Source organism: Crocodylus porosus, unplaced genomic scaffold (genome assembly GCF_001723895.1).
Source record: "Crocodylus porosus isolate Cpor-Errol unplaced genomic scaffold, CroPor_comp1, whole genome shotgun sequence".
In the NCBI taxonomy this organism is placed as follows: domain Eukaryota; kingdom Metazoa; phylum Chordata; order Crocodylia; family Crocodylidae; genus Crocodylus; species Crocodylus porosus.
Genome location: NW_017728906.1, coordinates 194,035,240 through 194,058,869, shown reverse-complemented (window position 1 = coordinate 194,058,869; position 23,630 = coordinate 194,035,240). Strand labels below are relative to the sequence as shown.

The 23,630-nt window shown below is 42.5% G+C and overlaps 1 long non-coding RNA gene across 1 annotated transcript in view; it reads right to left on the bottom strand.

Annotated features, from left to right (window-relative positions):
- The window catches only part of LOC109306816, a 32,050-nt gene that overhangs the window by 2,264 nt on the left and 6,156 nt on the right, over window positions 1–23,630 (bottom strand). Inside the window, exon 2 of the long non-coding RNA XR_002100121.1 lies at window positions 16,474–16,575. This is a non-coding gene — a long non-coding RNA (uncharacterized LOC109306816). The remainder of the gene's footprint in view (window positions 1–16,473; window positions 16,576–23,630) is intronic.

Here is a 23,630-nt window from a genome sequence, read left to right as displayed (position 1 = left end):
CCTGGGGGACCCCACTGCCCACATCCCTCCAGGTCGAAAATGACCCGTCCACCACCACACTCTAGGTGCAGCCCTCCAGCCAGTTGGAGACCTATTTGACTGTGAATTTGGTGAACCATTTGACATATTCCATGTCTCTAAGATGGTCCTTATCCTGGAGGGATCAAGAATCCTTGAACTGCTCAACAGAGGTCATCCAAGGCTCTCTTCCAGCCTCTTTCCATTCTATATCTAATGTTGACCATTGTAACAGAGAACCCCTACCCACATTATGTGGATGCTGGCAATGAGCCCAGGTAATGTGGGTCAGGGAGATAGCAAGCTTATTGGCGATACCAGGCACTGGTATGAAAAAGCTGATCAGGAGACTAGAAGAGGAATGAATACATAAAAACTCCTCCCATGAGAGCAGCGGGAAAGGGAGGAGCAGTCTGATTCAGCAGATTGCGAGAGTACGCCAGTGACAGGCAGGAGGGAAAGACAAAAGTTGCCCTGTGCTTGAGGCAGGCTGGAAAGTAAGAAAGACATTTCCAGGGAACTCTAGCAGTAAAGAAGAGAAGCAACAACCATGATTGAGAAGGACTGTGTTTCTTTGAGCCAGTAGCCTGATGTATACAAGTAGGGACTTGCCAAATTCATGGCAGAAGTAGGGTCCATGGCTCTCTAATCTTTCATGTTCCCCTGTATGCCCCCAACCCCCACTGTTGATTGGCAGAGGGGCACCACCACTCCCTCCTGATTGACAGAGAAGCAAATCCAGTTTTAAACATGGCATGGTTTTTGCTTCTCTGCCAGTCAGCAACAATCACTGAGGCCACCAGGGCCCCTCAGCCAATCAGCGGCGAGAGGCAAAAGTGGTGCCATATTTAAAACCATAGTTTTCATCCCCCCTCCCCTCAGCAATCAGAAACACACTGCAAGCATGACCCCTCCACCAATGTGAGGGAATCTGCAAGATTAAAGGAGATGCTGCACATCACACTTCTGTCATGAATTTGGTAGGTCCCTATTTATATGTGAAGCCACTGTGGGGAATAGCCTTTGTTGTAGCCAGAAGGCTTGCTCTTCTGTTATGGTTTAGTCCAGTGGTTTGGGCCTCAGGAGCTACTGGGGAGGTGGATGTCCCAGCAGTGCCTAGGACAGCATGGAGAACAGGCCACAGAGCCCAGCACACAGAACAGGGCAGAGAGAAAAGAGAGAGAGAGCCAGAGGGCATAGAACAGAGTGAAGTTAGGAGCATCTAGAAGAGACTTCCTGTAGCAAGTGGTTGCAGATAACCCTCCAGGGGGTGAGGGAAAAAGGCCTATGATAACATAGCATGCTCCTACACTACTCAGATGAGGGATAGTCAGAAAGCAAGAGTGGCAAAGCCTTGAAGACTGGGGCTTGCTTCATGGATCCAGTAAGAAGCCAGTGCAGAAAGAAAAGGAGAGCAGACCATAGATGCAGTAGATTTAATACATTTCTAGGGTCAGAAGGAACCTATTAGATCATCGAGTCTGACCCCCTGCTCTGGGCAGCAAAGAGCGCTAGGGTCAAGTAACCCCAACCAGGTGCTTGTCTAATCTCCTTTTGAACACCACCAAGGTAGGGGAAAGCACCACCTCCCTCAGAAGCCCATTCTGTATTTTGGCAACCCTCACCTTAAAGAATTTCTTCCTGATGTCCAATCTAAATCTACCCTCCTTCAGTTGATGACCATTGTTTCTAGTAACCTCGAGGGGGCCCTGACCATGAGCAGGCAAGATCCTGACACAATCCTGAGATGCCATGATGGGGTCTCCTTAAGTAAGACACAAGAGCAAAGAGGAAGGGAAGCCCACTGGATGGATGGACAGATCCATTGGTCTTTCCAAGCCATTGTAAACCCACAGAGGCTCCTCTCATGAGAAATATTAAAGAATTGGTAGATGCATAAGAAGAGGGAGGGTGATCAAAAGACCACTGGAGGACAGACAGATTCCCTCCTGATATGCATGTAGGGTTTTCAACCATCTAGACTTGATCATTATCAAACTCCCATTTCACATATTGACACCAGGCAAAATTCTGCCCTCAGTTACACTCATAGATTCCCACTGAAATGCAGACTGTAACAGTGCAGATTTGGATGCAGAGTCTATACAGCATTATAAAATAAAAGACTGTTAAATTATTTAACTATATGGTAGCCGGTTCCACAGTGCAAAAGCACAGACTGTAAGGATCTGTTTCAAGCAATCTTATCCCCCTGCATGACACAACACCTATTTTTCTTCTGTTCCCTGATTGATATTCAGACAGCAGATGGCTTTACAGATGATATCAAAGCATCGTGGCTGAATTTCTAAATATCTGGCTAGAATTTGCTTCAATCCTACTCTCATCTCTTCTAAACAAAGCTCCTCTCCCTCATAGAGGATAATTACCCACATATGATACATGACTTGGGGAATTTTGAAGTTACTAAATATTATTGTGTCAAATAAAATGAAGCCTTCTCAGCTTAGACAAAGATCAAATTCAGTATTGTATAATACATGGCTTTAGCCCCTGGCAGTTGATTTTTGGGAGTTACAGTGGTTGAAATGAATTTAAAAGCACAGCAGTGGTTTTGGATTACTATCTAAACTAAGAGAAAATTGCTTTTGCAAAATAAGTTTTAAAAAAAGGTTTCTGGTGTGAAACTAATAGGCAAAGGTCTTTTCAGAGCTGTAAGCAACTGAAGTTGTATGGTTTTTAACTCCCGCAACAAATGGAACAGGCCTTTCTGTACATAAAATTATACATGCCGATAACTAATTGTTTTTATAATTTAGCAGAGCATACGAATCGTAAAAAGACTTTCATTTTTCTCTGCCAATAAAAGAGTGATTATGAGGTGAGTTTTTACACGGTTCTTGAATTCCTGTGTTTCTCCCTGCTGCTGTATGGTAGTGAAAGCTGTCTGTCTCAGATTACATAAGGCACTTCAGGTGAAACCACATTACCCTTGCAATGTGCAGCTTCCAAGGAAACCATGGGATGGCAGAAGTTCACTTGGTAACCCCTAAGAGCCACTTTTCATTCCAAGCAAGCAATGGCTTTAGGATGATGATGGTGGAAATTTGTCAGTTATGTTTTTCTAGATGCTGCCCTGAAACTTTGTGGGAGCTGACAGGAGCTATAAACTAAAATAAGAAATATTGAGAAATGTGGCCTGAATATAATGTGCTCTTTCATGGTACAAGATGTGGAAAGATCAAGGGTCCCTCATCAATCTGGTAAGACAACTTGGAGCCAAGCGAAGAAGAAAATTTCCCTGATTAAAAGAGGTGGTGTGGTGGACATCTTCCTATCTGTTGAGCCAGAGGATGCGTCTACACATGCACATTTGCTGCACAGTAACTGAAATTGCTCAGCAACACAGGCATGTGTCTAGCTGTGCATGCCTGTACTGCACATGAAATATGGTGACTTATGACCTATTAGTTACTGTGCAGTAAGGCATGTGTATACACCTTACTGTGCAGTAAAACTGTGAGTGTGGACTGACTTGGAACTACCCTTAGTCCCAGGTCAGTCCACAAACAGTGTTAACGTGCTTTTATGCCTGTATGTGTAGACTTTCATAGATTTCATAGATTTCATAGACATTAGGGCTGGAAGGGACCTCGGGAGATCACTGAGTCCAGCCCCCTGCCCAAAGGGCAGGAAATCAGCTGGGGTCATAGGATCCCAGCAAGATAAGCATCCAATTTACTCTTGAAGGTGTTCAATGTAGGTGCTTGAACCACCTCCGCTGGCAGACTGTTCCAGACCTTGGGGGCTCGGACAGTAAAGAAATTCTTCCTTATGTCCAGCCTGAAATGGTCTTGCAGGAGTTTGTGACCGTTCGACCTCATCATCCCTTGGGGCGCTCTGGTGAATAGACGTTCCCCCAGATCCTGGTGGTCAGCTCTGATAAACTTATAGGTGGCCATCAGATCACCCCTGAGCCTGCACTTTTCCAGGCTAAAGAGTCCCATGGCTCTCAGCCTGTCATCGTAAGATCTGTTTTCCTGATCTCTGATCATGCGCGTGGCTCTCCTCTGGACTCTCTCAAGCTTCTCCACATCCTTTTTGAATTGTGGAGCCCAAAACTGGACGCAGTACTCCAGCTGCGGCCTCACCAACGCCGAGTACAAGGGGAGAATGACGTCCCGGGATTTGCTCGAGAAGCATCTATGGATGCACGCCAGCATTTTGGTCGCTTTACTAGCCGCAGCATCGCATTGGAGGCTCATGTTCATCTTGTGGTCAATGATGACCCCCAAGTCTTTTTCTTCTGTTATTCTGACTTATATTATGCCTGCACCTGCTGGCCTGTTCCTGCTTACCATGCAGTAGCTTACTGCACAGTAAATTTAAGGCGGCGTAAATGCATGTGTAGACACGCCCAGAGATTCTGAGAGAGAGACAGAGAAGATGGAAGCTTATTATTCCCATTTCCTCATGCAAAAACTGAAAGGCTTACCCTCAGCTGGAGGTTCTTGATTTGAATTTCATTAAGACAGAAAAGCCAGCCCTACCATAACAAAATACTGCACTACCTACATAAGCAATTCTCTACCTGGGGGGAAGCTGGAATAACACTAAACCATAAATAACAGACACTAATCATGTTATTTAATGCTCTGTTGGAAGATGCTTAGATACTATATCTATAGTCTGCAAGACCCAGAATGGGAATGAACAACAAATAGCCAGAGATCTCTTTTCACACATTGTCGAGGAAGGTGAAGCAATGGTCACATTACCTTGACAACAAAATAAGATCTTCTTGTATTCGGTTACATAAAACAATATATTACATTTCTTTTTAAACATATCAACATTCATCAACATTAAAAAAAAAAACCTGATCCTCAAAGTTAAACAAACTGTATATAATTATATATATTGTATATGTCATTAAACAATTCATAAATATAAACTATATTATTCCATTTTGATAGTCAGTTATGTTGATGGCATTTTATAATTTATGAAAAGAAACGTGAACATGCCTGCAAAAAGCTCACAGAGTTGGTAGTAGAGGAGGGTGGGAATTGCCCAGGGAGACTCCATGTCCACAAAAGCTGTGTGGGTATCAATATGGATTTTAGATGTCGCAGTAATGATATGGAATTTGGGGAGTACTGAGTGTGCAGCTGAATGAAGGTTTTTTTCCTGTGTCTCAGCAAAAAGCTACTGGTCACAAGGCTGGATGATGTATTAAAAGGTAACCTCAGCAAAAGCTGTTACTCGCAAGGCTGGGTATTTACTGAAAGCAACTTACTTAGCTAATCCTTAAGTAAGCCGATTCTTAATAAAAGGATAGGGTGCAAAGTGCATGATGTGCTAAGCAACTAGTATCAGGAGACAAAAGCAAAGATACAGCCTTGGAGATGGGGAAGTCAGCAAAAAACCCAGCAAGAACCAGTGGGAAACTGCAAAGTGACCAAAAGAAGCTAGGGGTCAAAGGGTTACGCATGCACTCTTAGCAGAGAGGCATGTAAATGAATTAAATGAATAGGCAATACCATGCTAAGGAAGCAAACAGTAAACAGAGGTGGAGCTTGAGATGGGAGGAAGAATGGGTGGAACCAAAGGTGGGGCGAGGCAGGATAAATGTTAATATGTATGAACCAAGGTGTATAAATGTTGGAAAGAACTGTTGTTCAGGGCAGGTGCCTGGTTTGTTGCTTTTTTGGGACCCTTGTCCGAAGCTGTCTCCACTCTGAATAAAGCAGTTGCGAGCAAAGTGTGCTGGTGTTTGCTCCCTGGCTTCTCTGGCTAATGAGTACCAGGATCCATGAGCACTTGGACTGTTGTCTCCCCAGCCGCTGGATGCCACATGGAGTCGGGGTCTAAGAGGTATATATTTCCATATGATAATTTTGGCAAGAGAAGTGTAGAAAAAAATGGATAGCACTATACATAGCCTTCATTGATCTGATGAAGGCCTTCAATATAGTGAACAGACAGGGCCTTCTTACTGTTCTGAAGAAACTGGGTTGCCCCATCAAACTGTTGTACATCATTCACTCACTACATCAAGGTATGAAGGCAACTGTAGTGCATGAAAACAAAGAATCAAATGCCTTTGACATCAACAGTGGGGTGAAACAGGGTGTCTTAGCCCCTGTGCTCTTTAACTTTTCATTCCTGCTTCTTCACGCTTTCAAGAATAGCAATGATGGTATTTATCTTTGAATTAGACTAGATGGAGGCTTGTTCAACATCACAAGGTTTACAACAAAAAACAAGGTGGAAGAGTTGTTTCTGGAGATTTCCTGTTTGTGGACTACATGGTCTTGGTTGCACACAGTGTATCTTCCCTGCAAAATTTCTTGGGAAGATTTTCTGCATCATGGAAGAGCTTCGGGTTGACAATTAGTCTCAAGAGGAGTGTGATCAGGTACCAAGGGGTGGAAAAACCAGTGCCTGACATCACTCTGAAGGGTAAATCTCTTGGCATTGTTGATAGCATTTGCTACGTGGGTTCTATGATCGGCCAAAATACTGACCGTCAGACTGAACTACCAGAATCAGAAAAGCAGCTACGAATTTTGGGTTACTATAGAAAATTGCACGGAATAACAAAAACTATCAACTAAGGTGAAGATGCAAATCTACAAGACTTGTGTGCTGTCACCCCTGCTTTGTTTCAGAAACATGGACTACAAATGCCAGGCACATCAGGAGACTGAACAGCTTCCACAAGAGATGCTTGCACAAGTTCCTGAAAATAAAGTGGAAAGATAAAATGCCAAAACACAGAGGTGCTGGAGCACACTGGACTGACGTACTTAGGAACCATTTTCAAGAAGAAGAGTTTGCAATGGCTCAGTCATGCCAGAGAATGGGAGGAGACTGTCCCCAAGAGTATTTTGTACAGAGAGATTCAAGAACGCTGCAGAAAGCAGAGTCACCCTCTATGCTGGTACCGTGAAGTGCGCAAAAATGCTATGAAGTTGTTCAACATCAGTCTAGAAAGCTAGGAGAAGTGCAAAGAAGCCCATCTAATTTGGAGGGAACATCTGGCACTGAGAACAACTCAACATGAAGCGGCTTTAATTGAGAGGATAGAAGCAAAGCAAGAAAGAAGGAAGAAGCTTGCTGTAAACTTGGATGCCAGCTAAGACAATACATGGATTTGTGAAGCTTGTAATGAGCCGCATCACTCTTGAATTTGGCTTGTCAGCCACAAGCAGATTCATCAGGCACCTGCTTAGACCTCTTACACATATACCATGATCCAGGGGATCGACAGTTGCCTATTTGTGTCTCCAACTCAGATACCAGCAAACGTTTTCAGACTGGCCCGGACGACAGCTAAGGCAGGTCTCTTGTTGTTTCTCCTACGTCCATAACTGCCTTAGGGAGTCAGTTGCCTTTTGCCTGGGTGCTTCCCTGAAAGTTAGTGGGGGCTTTAGTTATAAAGTAAAGTAAGAAATAGTGACAAATGTGGCCTGAATAGAACTGGCTCTTTTATGGTCAGAGATATGGAAAGATCAAGGGCTCCTCATCACTCCAATAAGACAGATCAGAACCAAGCAGAGAAAGTGGTCCTGGGCAAAAAGTAGGTGCGTGGTTGATATCTTACCAGATCAAAATAAGCCATTTCTACCTAATCTAGGTAAGGGAGAGAAACCTCATTACTTTTGTTTCAACTCTCTAATTAAGGTGGACAAAAATGGAAAAAGACATTTTCCCTTTGTTTTAGCCCCTGTATTTACTTGAATATTGCAAGGGATGACCTGATACAGTTCTTTCATTTCTCATTCTTAGATCTGGCCAGAAATAAAATAAAAGTAAGCATCTTAAAGAAATGAATTTCTTTCACTGATAACCAACTTCTCTGGAGCCATTTGCCTGAGGCATAGCATTTCTTTCTTGAGAAGAAGAAAAAAAGAAGTGACACTGTGTTTGTATGCATGTGTATGACAGCACTTCAGCGCACTGCCTGTTTTAACAGCTCTGTTACCAATTACAATATGAGATCTGTTTGTGTCTCATGTTACCCTCCACTATTCTATCATCACAAGACTTACCCTTTTCCATCCTCAGAAACCTCACTGCTGAGTTTTGCTAATGAAGTCAACAGAACCATTGGTTTTAATGGGCTGCAGATCACATCTTTAGTTTGGAAGCTTTGCCTGGTGTGTTACTTCTTTATCTAATCACACTCCCTCATCAGCTCAAACACACTTCTTACTTTCTCCCTTCCTCCCTCTATAACCTTCTAGTTTCAACTAAAATGCCTGAAATTGTTTTGAAAAGTTAAAAATATAGACCAAACGTAACTCTACAAAATGTTCTATGGAATTTCTATGAAAAGATGTTTCATTCCTTCCAAAGTGAAGCCACTATATAATCAATCACAGCATCTATCTGTCACCCATCACAGTTGTAGACAGCAGTAAATTTTGACTTAGAAATGTAAAAAAAAATATCTGTCAGACGTTGAAAAGATCTGGAAATTTCTTTTAAAGACGCACGCTTAAACAGCTATGAATACACCACCAGATGTGTCTTTGTATTGCAAGTTATGATACACTTATATGACCTTGCATTTTTCTGTGTACTTTTTACCCCATATAGATAGAAGGAAACCAGGTGGAGCAAGGAGATAAAAAATTCTAAGCCAAAGTTCCATGAGAAGGAGAAAGAAAGAGCGGCAGAGAAGCTGTAAGGAAAATCGTTTTCCTTATTCTAATCCAGTTCCTTGTTTGGAGTTGGAGAAGCCATCTGGCTGGAATGGTTTAGTCAGGGACAATTCTGCCTTGAGTAGGGGGCTGGCCTAGATGACCCTACTCTCCTATGATCCTAACAACAAAGAGCAAAACTTTCACCGAGTCACTACTGTTGTTGCACATCAAAGCAGTATTGAAACAAACTCACTGGTACAAGCAAGTTTTTTTCACAAAGCACAATTTTAGATGCACGCTAAATTGGTCTAATTTCACCTTTACTATCCATTGCAAAGCTGACAAGTCAGTCAGCAATACAGAAGTCCTTGACTTCAGGAAAGCTGAGTTTGACAAGCTCAGGAGGGTCGTTGTCAAGGCCCTAAGGGACCACAACTTGACAGGCAGAGGAGTCCAAAAGGAGTGGTTGCTCCTCAAGGGAGCGATCCTGACAGCTCAAGGGATGGCCATCCCATCTTGAAGGAAGAGTATAAAAAGGGTGCAGAAACCCCCCGGCTTAGCAGGGTACTTGAGGACCTCCTACACCTCAGAAGAGAGACTTATAAAGGATGGAGGGCTGGAAGTACCACCGAGGAGGAGTACTCACCACTGGTCTACCTGCAGGGAGCAGATAAGGAAATCCACCGCTGCAACGAGCTCCCCCTGGCCACACATATCAAGGATAACAAAAAGTCCTTTTTCAGATATGTAGGGAGCCGGAAAAGAGGCAAGGGTAACACTGGACCCTGCTGAACCAAACGGGATAGCTGATAACCGACACCCAGGAAAAGGCCAATCTGCTCAATGGGTACTTCACATCGGTCTTTTATTAGTCCAATGGGACTTCCCTGCCTAACAAGACACAGGATGGCCAGGGTGAGGACGTATTTATACCCAGCATTGGTGTTGATCTAGTAGAAGATCACCTTGAGAGGCTGGACACCTTCAAGTCAGCTGATTCTGAATGTTCACAGCCTAGAGTACTCAAGCTGGTGCTCAGTTGAAGTGCCTGAAGACTGGAAGAAGGCCAGTGTGGTACCCATCTTCAAGAAAGGGTGGAAAGTTGATCCCAGGAATTACAGGCCAGTCAGCTTGACCTCAATTCCCAGTAAGATTCTGAAGAAAATTATCAAGGAGACCCATCTGGATAAGCTGACCAAAGGCAACACCCTGAGAGATAGCCAGCTCTGGATTCATTCAAAAAGTGTTTGGATGCTTACCTTGCTGGGATCCTATGACCCCAGCTGACTTCCTGCCCCTGGGGCAGGGGGCTGGACTTGATGATCTTAGAGGTCCCGTCCACCCCTGATGTATAGGAAATCTATGACATTTTCTAAATTGCATTCTCTGAAAGATGGGGATAATATTTGCAGGTGCATAAGAGACTAGTTCCCAAAAATTCACAGTAAAAATAGCCACTGTGTAAGAAGCTGCACACGTTTAACCTGTGTCCTTCGCTGAAATTATATTTTTAGCATATTTAGCAAACACGTCAGCACACGGATGCATTAATAAAGAAGTTTCTCTTACATAGCAGAGCAGTGCCTCTCCAGTGGGATATGCCCAGCTGTAAGCATGTGTGTTTTTAAATACCCCAAATTTACAAAATCACATCTAAGTGAACATCACAACATCTGAACTAAGTGAATTCACTCTCATCATGCTCATTCTTTTCTTCTGTTTGCTTCACACAGCTGATTGAGTTCTACTGTTGTGGAGACTTGCAAAAAGTAAAGCTTGTCCCTTTGAGCCTTATAAATGTTCACAGTCACATTTTTGGATAAAATCAGTTCTTTACCCCAAAAGAAGAGGGGAGTTCTCCGAACTTAAAGAAGATCTCTGGCAAGAAAACACACCTATTGCAAGCAGGCCTGGGCAGACGCCCTCAGTTGCTTTCTGTGACTGCAATAAGAAAATGTTAAGTTTCAATTTAGTGTATACACTTAATAACTATGACAGAGGTGGCTCCTGAAGAGATGAGGGTCTGATTACATGGTGACAGCAGGATTGAGCCTAATACCTGCCTCTGGTTCCTGCCACAGGCCAATGTGAGGAGTAGTTTTCAAATCTGGTGCTCAGTGCAATAAGTTGAGGAGCGGTTCCCCAGTCCCCCAGCCATGTCACTAAAGTCTGGGAGCTTCCATACAGTAATCCCTTTTTTTTCTGGCAGCCTCAGTTGTTGCCTATAATGGCGGTCACATGATAAAGGGGTGGCACATGCTTTGGGCAAATGGTGTAGGTCCTCACATTCTGAATAACAGTGACATCTACAGGTATCCTCTTCTCTCCAGGAAACTACCAACCATTGGCCATGCGGTATAGTGTTGGCATACCCTACCTGCAGTTGGGACTGTCTATCAAGGCCCCCTGGGCTGCACATGGTGCTGATGGGCCACAGGGTGTTATGCACTGATGGTCATTTGGGCTGGCTATGCATTGAGGCTAAAGAGCTTCTGCAGCCTTCCCTTAAGTCCATCAGGAAGCCCTGAGCTGGGGGCGGGAGTGTGTATGTGTGGGGATGCTGTCCAGCTCTTATGGACGTCAAGCACTGATGGTCATTTGAGGAAGCAATTGTCATGGGCTTTAGGTATCTGGCACTGTCCTTTAAGACCTTCAACCTGAAACTAGGATTTCATGGATGGCTGAGATAAGGGTGGTGCTGTCTAGCTTGTCACTACAGTTGTTTGAGGGGGACATGCTCCCCTATTAGAGCCATCCGTGTAGTGTGCCTCTGTGCCCGAGCCTCAGGGGTTATGCCCCAGCTCATTGCACAGGATCAGCACATTGGCCATTTGAGGGATTCATGATCTGTATAGGCCCATAGGAGGCATACACCTGACTGAACCCAAGCTAGAAGTGGTGCTGAGTAGCTTGATGAAGTATGATTTGTTAAGCACCCTGTCTTGTCCACCTTGGTGACAGGTTTCACATCCAAGTTTGACTGTCCCCCCCATGTGCTGTTCTTCTCTAACCTGTTGTTCCATATCCAAGTTGTCTCCTTCTGCTGCACTATGTTTCTCTACAGCTGGGCAATCTTGTAATGATTAAACAACCATGCAGTTGGCAAATGGTTGATAATGGATTCATCATCACTGGACTTCTGTCTAAGCGTGGATGGGCCACCTGGGGCCCTAGCCCAAATAACAAGCCCCCCTCAGGGGTCATCATAAATAGATTAAAATTTGTTGAGCAAGACCTCTCAACACAGAGGCACATAACTTTTCTGAAAATGTCTTTGTCCTGCTTCTCACTTTAGGAGTCAAATTGCCAGTGGTTTCCTCAGATTTTTACCACAATTATGAGTGAGTGATTCTCATCCCATCAAGGACTGAGAACAATACTCCATGAGTCAGTTTCTAACCAATACTTTTGAAGGTTGAACAAATATCAAATACTTGCAGTATGCCATGCACCCACACAAACAGGACAGACGAAACATCAGTGAAGAAAATTACAGTCTGGTTACAGTCATTTCTATGATCCCTGCTCTATATAATACTATGGAAAAAAGTCCTTTCCTTCTGTCAATACAACCTGCTGTAAGCAATGTGGAAGGGCACAAGCTATAACCCAAACTTAACATAAAGTACGAATAGTATGTGGTCTTGAAAGCAAAGCCTGTGCCTGTTGCTTTAAAGATAATGTTCACTAGCATTCCTGTCCAAAGATCAGCCCCCACGTTCTGTCTGGAACAGCGACTATTTGGTTTCTTTAAATGCTGCCCATACAAAATAGGAGAAGGTATGACACTCCTTACTTCACTTTTCAGGAAACATTTGTTGCCAGGAACCTTCAGAGACTGGGCCACTGCAACAGCCCCCTGGCTACGGAGCAGCAGCACTACCCGCTCCTGCTCGCCATGGAACAGTTGCAGCTCATCTGTCCATGCTTGAAGTGCTACATTTTGGAAGTGCTTCAAACTCCATTACAGTCTGACCACTTCAAATGCTTCATCTGTCTGCATCCTATGAACAAGTTTAAGATATCAGCATTTAAAGATAAGATGTGAGACCACAAGATCATGTTGGATATGGGATCGAAAAGGTGGATTTTTTTTTTTTAAACATCCAAGATTCTTCAAAGATGTCCCCTGAGGATAAATTCTCTCTCTAATGAAAAATTGATCATTTCTTCAACCAGATGCTTGTGAGATTTGAGCAATCCTGGTTAAGAGTCTAAAACTGAATATTATTAAAGTCTCGGACAACTGAAATTCTAGCAACATGCGTATTGTAGGTAACCCATAATTTTGTTTTCTCTTTTACGACCTTTGACAGTATATTGATAAAACTGAATGCTAGTTTCAATACTAATTACTTACATCATATATAACCCTGTCCTAGTTGATCTTCAGCACTTTAACATACTTACTTATTCTTCCCAATATTTCTGGTAGGTAGTGTAGATAAATTCCCCTTTTTACTGAAGACGGAATAGACAAAGAGATTGAGTAGCATTGTCATCATACAAGTTGTAAAGCTAGGAGCTAAAATATATGGCTTCCAATCTTGTGCTTAGTCAAAAGACGATTCTTCCTTTTGTTTAAGTTAGTAATTGTAAAATAAATGTTAACATTTATCGGTTTCAAAATACACTACCAACGTCTGCAACTCAGGTTTTGCAGCACGAAGCTAGTGAACTTGTTCTTACACTTGAAAGAGGGGATAAACTCTGATGAGGTGGCTGCATGGTTCTGTCCAACATCCTACTCCCTCTAGAGGAAAAAAATATAGACATTTTGATTTTATGGAAGTACAAAAGATGCCTGGGGAGAGAATTTCTTCTGTTGCACCTAATCCTCCAGTAACAAATATGAGCTTGGCCAACATAAGGGGGATTAAATTTGAGATCACAGAATTTTAAAAACATGAGCTGTTACAAACCTAGGTAAAGAACCAAGGGTACTGGCCAATTATTAGATGAACAAAATATTAATAATGAAGAAAAAAACAGAAGTGACGATTCCTGTTCTGTATTTGAGAAATAGAAAGATTATGTATTTGTATCATATGATGATGAAAGAATGTCTACTCCAGGAGCATGAGGTTACACAACAGCTACTAAAATATGGCATTTTTGATTCAGCAAGTCCACATAGCCCGTATCCAAGACCTATAAAAAAGCCAACAGAGAAGCTCTCTGGACTATTCAAGCTGATTTGCAATATAACTTGGAAGGCTGCAGAAGCCCTGTGGCAGGAGGCTAAAAGTGTGTTAATGTTTAAAGAAAGGTAAACAGGGTGAATGTCTGACAATGAATTCAAGCAAAATGACAGAGTAGCTGATATCAGACTTGATTCATGAAGAATGAAGAATTATAGTATAACTGATGCTATTCAACGAAGTTTTGTGGAAAATGGGTCTTGTAAGACCAAAAGGTTACAATTCCTTTATAAGATTACAAATGGGTTGATAAAATAATAACGTTGATGCACTATCCTTACAAGCCATCTTTCAAGGGGAAGATCCAAAACATACTGAGACTGCATTTCTTGTACCTATGAGAGATAACCACAAAGAACAACCAAGGACCTATGCAACTACCTCAAGAAACTATAAAATAGATTTCATAATAGGCAAGGATGAGGATATAAAATTGTGGTTATAGAAGGATGAAAGCACCAACACTTCAAGAGCCAAAGAGAATACTGAATGTCCTGGGACATTAAATCCAAAAGGATAATTTTAGTAACTGTAATATTTAGAATAGGGACTACATAGCAAACGGACTATATTGACAACGGTCTATGCACTTTGACTGTCTTGTTATAAGGTCAAAACTGGTGGCAGAGGTGATATCTTTTATGACCAACTATAAATTTGCAAAAAAACAAAAAAAAATTCTTGTTATAATTTTTTATAAGGGCTTCATATTAGGATAGAACCAGTCACCATGGACATAGAACCTGAGATTAGGATGAGGTTCCCAAAATTAGTTCAAGCATTAATTTTGGGCGCTGCCACTAAATGTGTACCAAAAATACAGCAATTTTTGGCGAACACATTAAGTCTCTCTTCTTACTCTTCAGAGCAAAGCAGAGCTTATCTATATAGTGTAGTTTCCAGGCTGAATAATAAATCTATGACAGACTGCCTGCTGGACAGCCAAATACAGGAAGAGAGCTTAACAGTCCCCTTGGTAGGAAGGGCTAAACTAAGATCTATGACAGTTTAGAAATGTGATATCTGCGATCACATAAGAAATAGCTAACCAGCACTATGAGCACCATCTCTTTTACTGGGGAGACCATGGCAGAAAGTTGGAACCAATCTTTTTTTTCCTGAAAAATACCATGTTTCTCCCAATCATTAATAATAATTTATTAAAACAGAGTGGTGAAGTTACTAGACTCTTCAACAGCACATCCCATCTATCTGTAAAAAGAATAAAGCTCATCATTGCTCATCTTGGGATTCTTCCAGCAAATGGATTCAGTCCTGTGGAATGGCCCAGACATGAAGGAAGTCCAGGCCCATTCCCCCAGCCATCTCTTCCAAGATAGGCCCTTATTGGCCTGTCCTCCCAAGATTAAAGGACAGTGAAGATCTGTATAAAACCAGCAGAAGAATGACTCTGATATGCACCAGTGGATGTGGACACATGAACAACTGGAGACCTTTCAAAAGAAGAAACATTTTAAAAGGGCAGCAGCTGGTATAGCCTAATTGTTATGAGTGAACAAGCTGAGAACAATTCAAATGGATCAAAACTGTTCCAACTTTAATACCTCTTCATCCAGAGTTAAAGTCAGAGCAGGCTTTCTGCATCTGAATTGTTCTCAGCTTGTTCACATGTAACAACCAGAATGCACCAGCCACTGATATATTTCCCCTTTTCAAAGGACTCCAAGTGTTCATGTGTCCACACCCAGAGTCAAAGCCACGAGTGCTGAAACCAGGGGCTCTCATCAGAATTAAATAAATCTCAAGAAGAAAGGTACAGCACAAGGGCATGCCAGAACCCCTTTCAGCCTACTCTCTAAGGCTAGGGACAGAAGTTAAACACAAACCGCTTTAAGTCATCAGAAACTGGTTTAAACCTGTATCAGAACAACAGTTCACTGCCCAGCAACCAGTTTCAAAATGGCTGAAACTAATTTAAGATAAACCCGGTTGAATGCAGTATCAGACTTAACTGATTTGGGTCAAATTGTTTTATGAAACTTCTCTCCCAGACTCCTTCTTCGGTTAAGTCAGAGTCTGCCAGCATCCCAGCATGCTTTTCAGCCCTGGCCTGGGCTGTGCTGTGTGCTCCAGCAGAAATCGGTTGGTGGGGGGAGAGGCACGGACTGACCCCTCTCCGCCCCAACCACCCCAGACAAACCTACTTACCCCCGAGTACAGAGCAGCCCTGCCCTGCTAACCTTACTGAAAGTTACTGCTGGCTGTTATTGTTGACTACAAATCCCAGAGGCACTTGGAAGCAGGAAGAGGAAGTGATGAGCAATTTTGCAGAGTCCTGCTGCTGTGAATCTGGACTGCAATCCCAGAGACCTTGGGAGCAGCAGGAAGAGGAAGTGAACACATAGCCCATGCTGGCTACATGCCAGAGAGCCATGTTCTAGTGCCCCCCAGCTTCTGGCCTGAGCCACTGCAGGCATGTGGCTGCATTTCCTGAATCAAAAATAAATGTGTCTTCACTTGTTTCTCTCTGCAGCTTAAACTAACCTGCAAAGACTGAATTGATTCAGCCGTGTCTGTCTGCCTAAGTGTGCAAACAAGAACTGTATGTTGGGGAAGGTTTGACTTTGCAGATCACTCTAATTACTCTGCCATATGAACCTGAACAACACTCCACTTACCTATATGGAATCATTTGTGTGTCTTCCACATCACCTATATGTGAAGTCATTTCCATTTGGAGAAAGATGACCTCCCATATTCAGTTTACTTCTACAGCTTAGCTAATTTATGCAAAGAGGACATAAAGCTGACATGTAAAATTTACACCTGAGTTAGACTATTCAGAAAGACGTGAACCTTTGCTATAATGCACATGCATTGTATGTATACATGTATACGTATATACACAATTGTGCACAATTTCCACTCTCTGATCTTCTTCTTAGGGTGGGCCTACACGTTGCCACATGGTGAGACTGCTACAGCACCATGCCTTAGTATTTTCTTCTGGAAATACTAAAGCATGGTGCCCTACGGGTAGTTACTGAGGTGTATTTGGCTGCTACGTTGCCATAGCAGCATACTATACCTGGGAGTGTGCTGCTACAGTGACATCATTATAGGGTGATTTTTCAGATGTGCCCATAGTGTATTGTGTGGTTTGAAAAAATACTGTCACCTTCATCTCCCGAATAAAATGAAACTGACATGTATCTCAGTCCCCAGTTGGGTACCAAGGGCATAAGAATAGGGACCATGGCTGAGGTCAGAGCAAACTTCATGGCCAACTTCCAGCTCTGAATCATGCTCAGTCCTGTTCTCTCTGGGGTCAGCTCCTGCCACCTCAGAGAAGATCTTACTTTGCCTAGCTTAATAGGAAATGATCTTATCTATGTTCAAAATAGTTCTGTGACCCAGTCATGGGACAAGACGTGTTTTTATCCCAAATCTTCAGCCAGTCAAATTTAATAGGAACTTCTATCAGTTGCATAATATAAAATGCAAAAATACAATTTCTGCCTGAAATCTCATGTGACCATAATTCACTTTTGCAAAAAAAAATAGTTCCTTTTATTTGCTTTCTGTTTCTGAGTTGTCATCATGCACTCAGGCAAAGTTTTCTGCAAGGGCCAGAAAAACTTACCTTTTTTTCCACCAGAAGAAAGCTGTAATCATCACTTACCTCCAGGAGCTCAGAATTTCATTAAGGCTTCAGATATCTCAAGATATGTGATAAAGAGGTGACAGGATTAGCTGAACTCCAGGGATAAGGGCATCTTGGAACTGAGACACCTAGAAATGTTGTCCTAGGAATGGCGACTCACTTTGGTTTGAAAGAGCTTTGAGAATATGTCATGCCTTACCATCTCACACGTCTGATATTTCCACCTTTCATAGGCATGTCTAATAAAAATCACCATTACTTGTTTTGCAGTTGCAGGAAAGGTAAGTCCCATGATGCTAGGTACTACACTAACACTTCAGAAGAGATGATCCCTGCTTCTAAGAGCATTCACCCATCTCAGCTGCTATGCAGCAGCACTGAATTCCAACCAACTTGTCCAGCCTCACTATTTTTAGACTTAAAAGAAAAGTTGTGGTGTAAAATGAGGTAGATGGCAAATGAACAGAACATAAGCGGTGTCATACTGGCTGAAACCAATGGTCTATCTGACCCTCTATCTTGTTTCCAACAGTACAGTAGTACATGCTTTAGAGGGAGAGTCCATGAACACAACATGTCTACAGTGATCCATCGCCCGTCATACCCTTCCTGGCATACACCACCATTCGTTTAGAGATGTCAAGGGATTCATCCCTATTCTATTTAATAGTTATGCGAGAGATTAAGCTTTCTATAGTCATATTCTTATCTTGAAAATCTTGGCAATTTTTTTTAATTGTGGGCTCTAAATAAAATATTCCTGCTCTTCCAGGTAAGAAAAACCTGAATCTCCAGATTTTTCCATAGGACCTGCAGAGTCTCATGCTTCTGAAAATGTAGCTACCTAACTATGAAAGGTGTCCCCAGACAAGCACGGACGTCTGGTTCCCTGAAGACAAGTAGCAGTGGTGCACCTTGCCTCGGGTCCTGGGGGCCTCCCAGGGCCACAGAAGAGGCCATCCTGCTGGGCGGAGCTTGACTGGCAGCTGCAGCATGGCTCTGCATGGCCCGGCTCTGCTTTTCGTATCCAGAGGTCAGAAAAACCCGTGGGGAAAAAAAAATGGAGCAGTGCACGCACATGCAGCGAACCCTTGCAGCGTGGAAAACACCCGACCGTGTGGCATGTGGCACTGCAGACGTGTTTTTGATGCCACATAATGCATGGCCACACTTGTCCTGATGCCCCCTAAGGCACCAAATTTGAGGACACTGCGTGCCCTGCTGGATACTGGGATGGACGGGATGTAGAGCTCCTGGATTCTGTTCCCAGCTCTGTCACTGATTCAGTTTCCACTTCAGTCAAGTGCTTTAAGATCAATGGATGAAATAGATTCATAGATTTCACGGACATTAGAGCTGGAAGGGACCTTGTAAGACCATCAGGTCCATCCCCCTGCCCCAGGGGCAGGAAGTCAGCTGGGGTCAAAGGATCCCGGCAAGATAAGCATCCAAATGTTTCTTAAATGAGTCCAGAGTAGGTGCCTGCACCACCTCTGGAGGGAGTCTATTCCAGGGCTTGGGGGGCTCAGACAGTAAAGAAGTTTTTCCTTATGCCCAGCCTAAAACGGTCTTGGAGGACTTTGTGACCGTTGGACTTTGTCATCCCTTGGGGTGCTGTGGTGAACAGGCGTTCCCCCAGATCCAAATATAAGCTCAGTATCTGCCATTTATTTAAAGTGTACCTACTTGAAAATGTCATCCAAGACTAACAGGTCTGTGAAGCAATCGAGAAAGAGCGAACGCCCTGAAACAAGCAGAATACATAACAAGGTTTTTTTAAAAGCTTGCGCTTCCTGTATGGGACTGGTTCCAAAGTACATTGAAGGCAAAAGAGGGAAGGGAAGCCTGTTGACTCCATTAAACATCTGTACCGCAGTGATGACACAGACGAATGAGGCAGCCATTATGTGCTCAGCAACGGCTGGCTGGCAGCTCTGACTTTAACCATTACTTGATTTTGCCTGATTTCTCTCTCTCTTTGGGGTGTCATCGTGAAGCACAGTCTTGATTACTTAATGTTCCTTAAAATGGTACTAGCTTAGCTAATCAATGTTATTCTTTTGTTAAGCAGGATATTTTTTCCTTCTCAAACAATATTGATTACCTAATTAGTGCCATTAAAAAAAAAACACACACATTTAAGCCAGCGCTGGTTTTGCTGCTATTGAAATCCTTCCTAGTAAATCTATTCCTATTTCCCCTACCATTTGCGGAGATTCACTATTTTAAACCTCTCTCTCCAGCCCAACATTTCATGTAGCCTACCACCCTTTATTTATCTTGCAGATTACAAAAAAAAAGTCAGCTCTGGCAAATGGATCCAAGGCTTGCTTCAGAAGGCAAAGAGATACAAGAGCCTGAGAAGAGGATATGTCAGAGAAGATCAATAGAGCTCCTGTTCTACTCATTTTAATTCCAGGCCACTATGCTATACTATTTAGACAGCAGTTGACAACATGAAAATTAAAACATTCATACAAGAAATACGAGATTTGGGATTTGAAGAACTGAAATCTGTGAATTGGAAAAAAATAAATAACCTAAGGATGGAAATATTTAAGGTTTCAATTCTACAAATGACCTTACAGATGTGACCCACTGCTGGAGCTCCTTCCTCCTTCAGGAGAGAGTTTCATTGTCTGGGTGAAAGTTTGGTCTTCCTTATGCAGTAGCCTGTCTCACATTGCCTGGTACTTTCATCGTTCCAGTGGAAGATAACCATCAGAGCTTCAGAAACAGGTGAGGGGACTGGGCAATCCTGGTCCGACCTTACAAAACACCTTCAATATCAGGACAAAACAAAACCCCACATGATATGCCCCAAAGCACTGGGCAAATGAAACAAACGGGTTGGAAAAATGAGGTGACAAAGGTAACAGGAACCATAGCACTCACTGCGAGTTATGCAACTCTTCATCTGATCAGCTATACAGGATGGCAGGTTTCTTCATGCGTTATAGGTAAGATTAATCTTAGGAAGGCCTTGAAAGTAGATAAGGTGGCACTGTTATCTGATATCTGCTGGAAGCAGTATTGAGCTTAAGCATTAATCTACTATAACACATTGTCTCAAGGCAATGCTTAAAATTATGCACAATACCAACTCCTCAGAAAAAACATAAAAGATACAAAAGGAAGAGGTGGAAAACTTTTCAGTTTCTTTCTCCCTGACACAGTTTTTACTGCCAAGGATGGACAGGTTGTTCCTTGCCATGGGACTTGGCTTCTTGTCATAAGCATAAGCCTATGCAAAAACAGCACTAGTGTGCCGGCCTCAACTGACTTCAAAAGAAAATGACATCCAAAAATATCCTCCCAGTTAACCAGGTTTTGTGTGTATGTGCATGCGCAGTGTAATTTATGTAGAGAGCCTGTAAAAATATTCAAGTTCATCAAAAGTCTAATTTACATACATTTTCAGGACACTGTAGGGAATGATTAACACAATATATCAGAATTCAGAGAGAGTGTTGACTGAGTATTTCTTAGTATATTTAAATGCAAAAGCATGAGGTAGATAAGCATATATAGCTCAGTAAATGAAAGAGGAGGTTACTCATTCTGCTGTGATTCTCCTAAACCTGGGAGAATTTGGTGGTTTCTAAGATAGCTTTTGGTTAAAAAAAACCTGAAGAACATTAAAAAAGATCATCGCAGAGCTTAGAGATGTCCAACCAAATCTTCTATGTAGCCACCTTTTATAGAAGAATCATAAACTCTTTGGGTGTTTTTAGGCATGACATAGTCAGCATTGTAGCCCCATCTATAGCTCCCACAGGTGAAGTACTTCATTAAAGACATTTGCAGATGTGGAACACTAAAGCAGCTCCCTGAACACCTACATTTAAACAAAACTGTGACAATGCTCAGAACAATTGTGGAGTTTCAAGTTCCTTCTTTAAATTTTCGTAGATCTTAGTTATTTAGCACCTAAATCCACATTCATGTTAGAATAAATCCACATTCAAATTAGAATTCATCCTTTAGCTAAATCTTTGTGTAAACTGGACACTCACAGTTCTCTGTCATCTCAGAGCATGAGACTGTCTCATAATTATTCTTTAACTGGTTCCCTTACCTCTAAGATCTACAAAACAATTCGACCATTTCTCAAGTGACAAATTCAGGTCTCCAAGTAGTGGAAATATTTGCTAGTAGCCTTCTTGACCGGAAATTGCTTCATATATTCATTCTTATAGTAACACCTCAGTACCTTTATACAGAGAAAGCAATATTTCACTGCAGTGACTATTTCACTCCCCCGCAGCTTCATTCAGTGGAGTTAATTATTGCTTTGCAGAGGGGCATAGTCTAGATAAATGAGGACAGAAGACAGAGAAAAGTACTTGCCATCCAAATGAAGAAGTGTCATAACATGGGGATGGGGACGAGTGTTGTTTAGCCCCTATGCACAGTGGTTTTAAGCATGTTGGATGCTGCTGCTAGCCTTACCCTAACTAGGAAAGTAGGTTCAACTGGCCAAGGCTCTACCCTTATGTGCATTAGCAGCTGCCCCCACCTCCGTGGTAGAACAAGGAGACACTACGATCCCAAGGCATGTTTCTTTCCCTGCATCTCTCCTGCTTTGGTGAGCAACAATTTGCTCTTGGCCTTTACCCAGAACAACCTACGATTCTCCATATACCAAAATGACTGTATAGGCTGGTATATTTCAGTGGAAAGTGTCTATTCCCAATCCCTTAAAGGCCCAGACTCCAAATCCATGCAGGCACTTGGTGGAAATTTTCCCAGCCTCTACTCCATGCATGGGTGTGTTCAAATCACAGACCCACTGGTCTTGATCACAGAGTGTGAGTAAAAAAACTTGGTCCTTAATGATTAAGTGATGCTTTGCAAGGACTTGTCTGTTGTTGTGACCCTCAATTTCACAATATGCCCAGGTACTAGAACACTTCATAGTTTGAAATCTGTTCACCAGCTGGTGAAGAAGATTCTGGTCTCTGACTTAAATAGAGGAGGAAGATGGACAACTATTAAGACCATATTGCTTCTTAAGACACAAGCAATGCCATCATAAGTTATTCACGAAGGACCAGCTCTGCTATTCTCATTGACATTGAATAGTGTACATCAGTGGGCCTACAAAAAGTCAGTGAGACAGCATGAGAAGAAAGATGCTGCTATCTGGAGGAAGCACATCTCAACTGAATCTCTGTGTATTCATGTCCCTAAAAAGTTGTTTGGTTCAGCTATTACTAGGGTCTTCTTAAGTGCTGTAGTTGTAACATTCCCCTTAGGTTTTAGTTATGCAAGGTGGCTGGGATTTTTATTCTTTAGTCGTGTATTTGGACTTGATTTTAATGGGCATATACCAGTGGAGCAGAAGTTTACTCCATAAGCAACCTCACTGAAATCAGATGGCGTATCTGCTGAGAAAAGTTTTCGCAGAAAACAAGCCTGTCACAAGACAGTTCCTGTGAGCCATCCTATGAGTGGAGGAAGCTACGCAAAGGCTTTGAATCTATAAGAAAACAGTGTTTTGCACTAAGGATCATATTCCATCTTTTCCCTGTGTTACATAATGCCTCATGTTTCATTCAGTATCAATGGGATATTTTAGGAAGTAAATGTGTAGGCAGAAGGATATTGGATTCTGGGTGACAATTCAAAGATAAGGATACCTAAAGAGAGGGATACAGCGTGCCCAGCTGGTAGCGGAAAACAGGTTGTAAGGATTTCTGAGCCTCATCCAATAGAAGTAATCCGGTAGAAGCAACCTTTCTGGAACAGGAGAGCAGTTATATTGAACAAAGCAGGTTATCTCCTCAAGTAACAGAAACTAAATGAACCAAGCTATTGGAAATGTTTATGTGTGGCAGCTTTGTGATCCAGTAACAAGGCAATGATGGGTGTGAAGATTCTTGAAAATTAGTTTTTCTGACTATTTCTACTGAGAGATAGCAAGATTTTTATCTGTGAGGTACACAGCAGTATGTGTGTCCAGTTCCTCTCTACTGGCTATTCTAGGGAAGGACAACCTACTTTTGCTACTGGTGATAGCATTACTTCTTAGCACATGTGGCAGAAATGGGACCTTGGTACTCAAGGTCATGGGGGTCATCATTGACGACAAGATGAACATGAGCCTCCAATGCGATGCTGCGGCTAGTAAAGCGACCAAAATGCTGGTGTGCATCCATAGATGCTTCT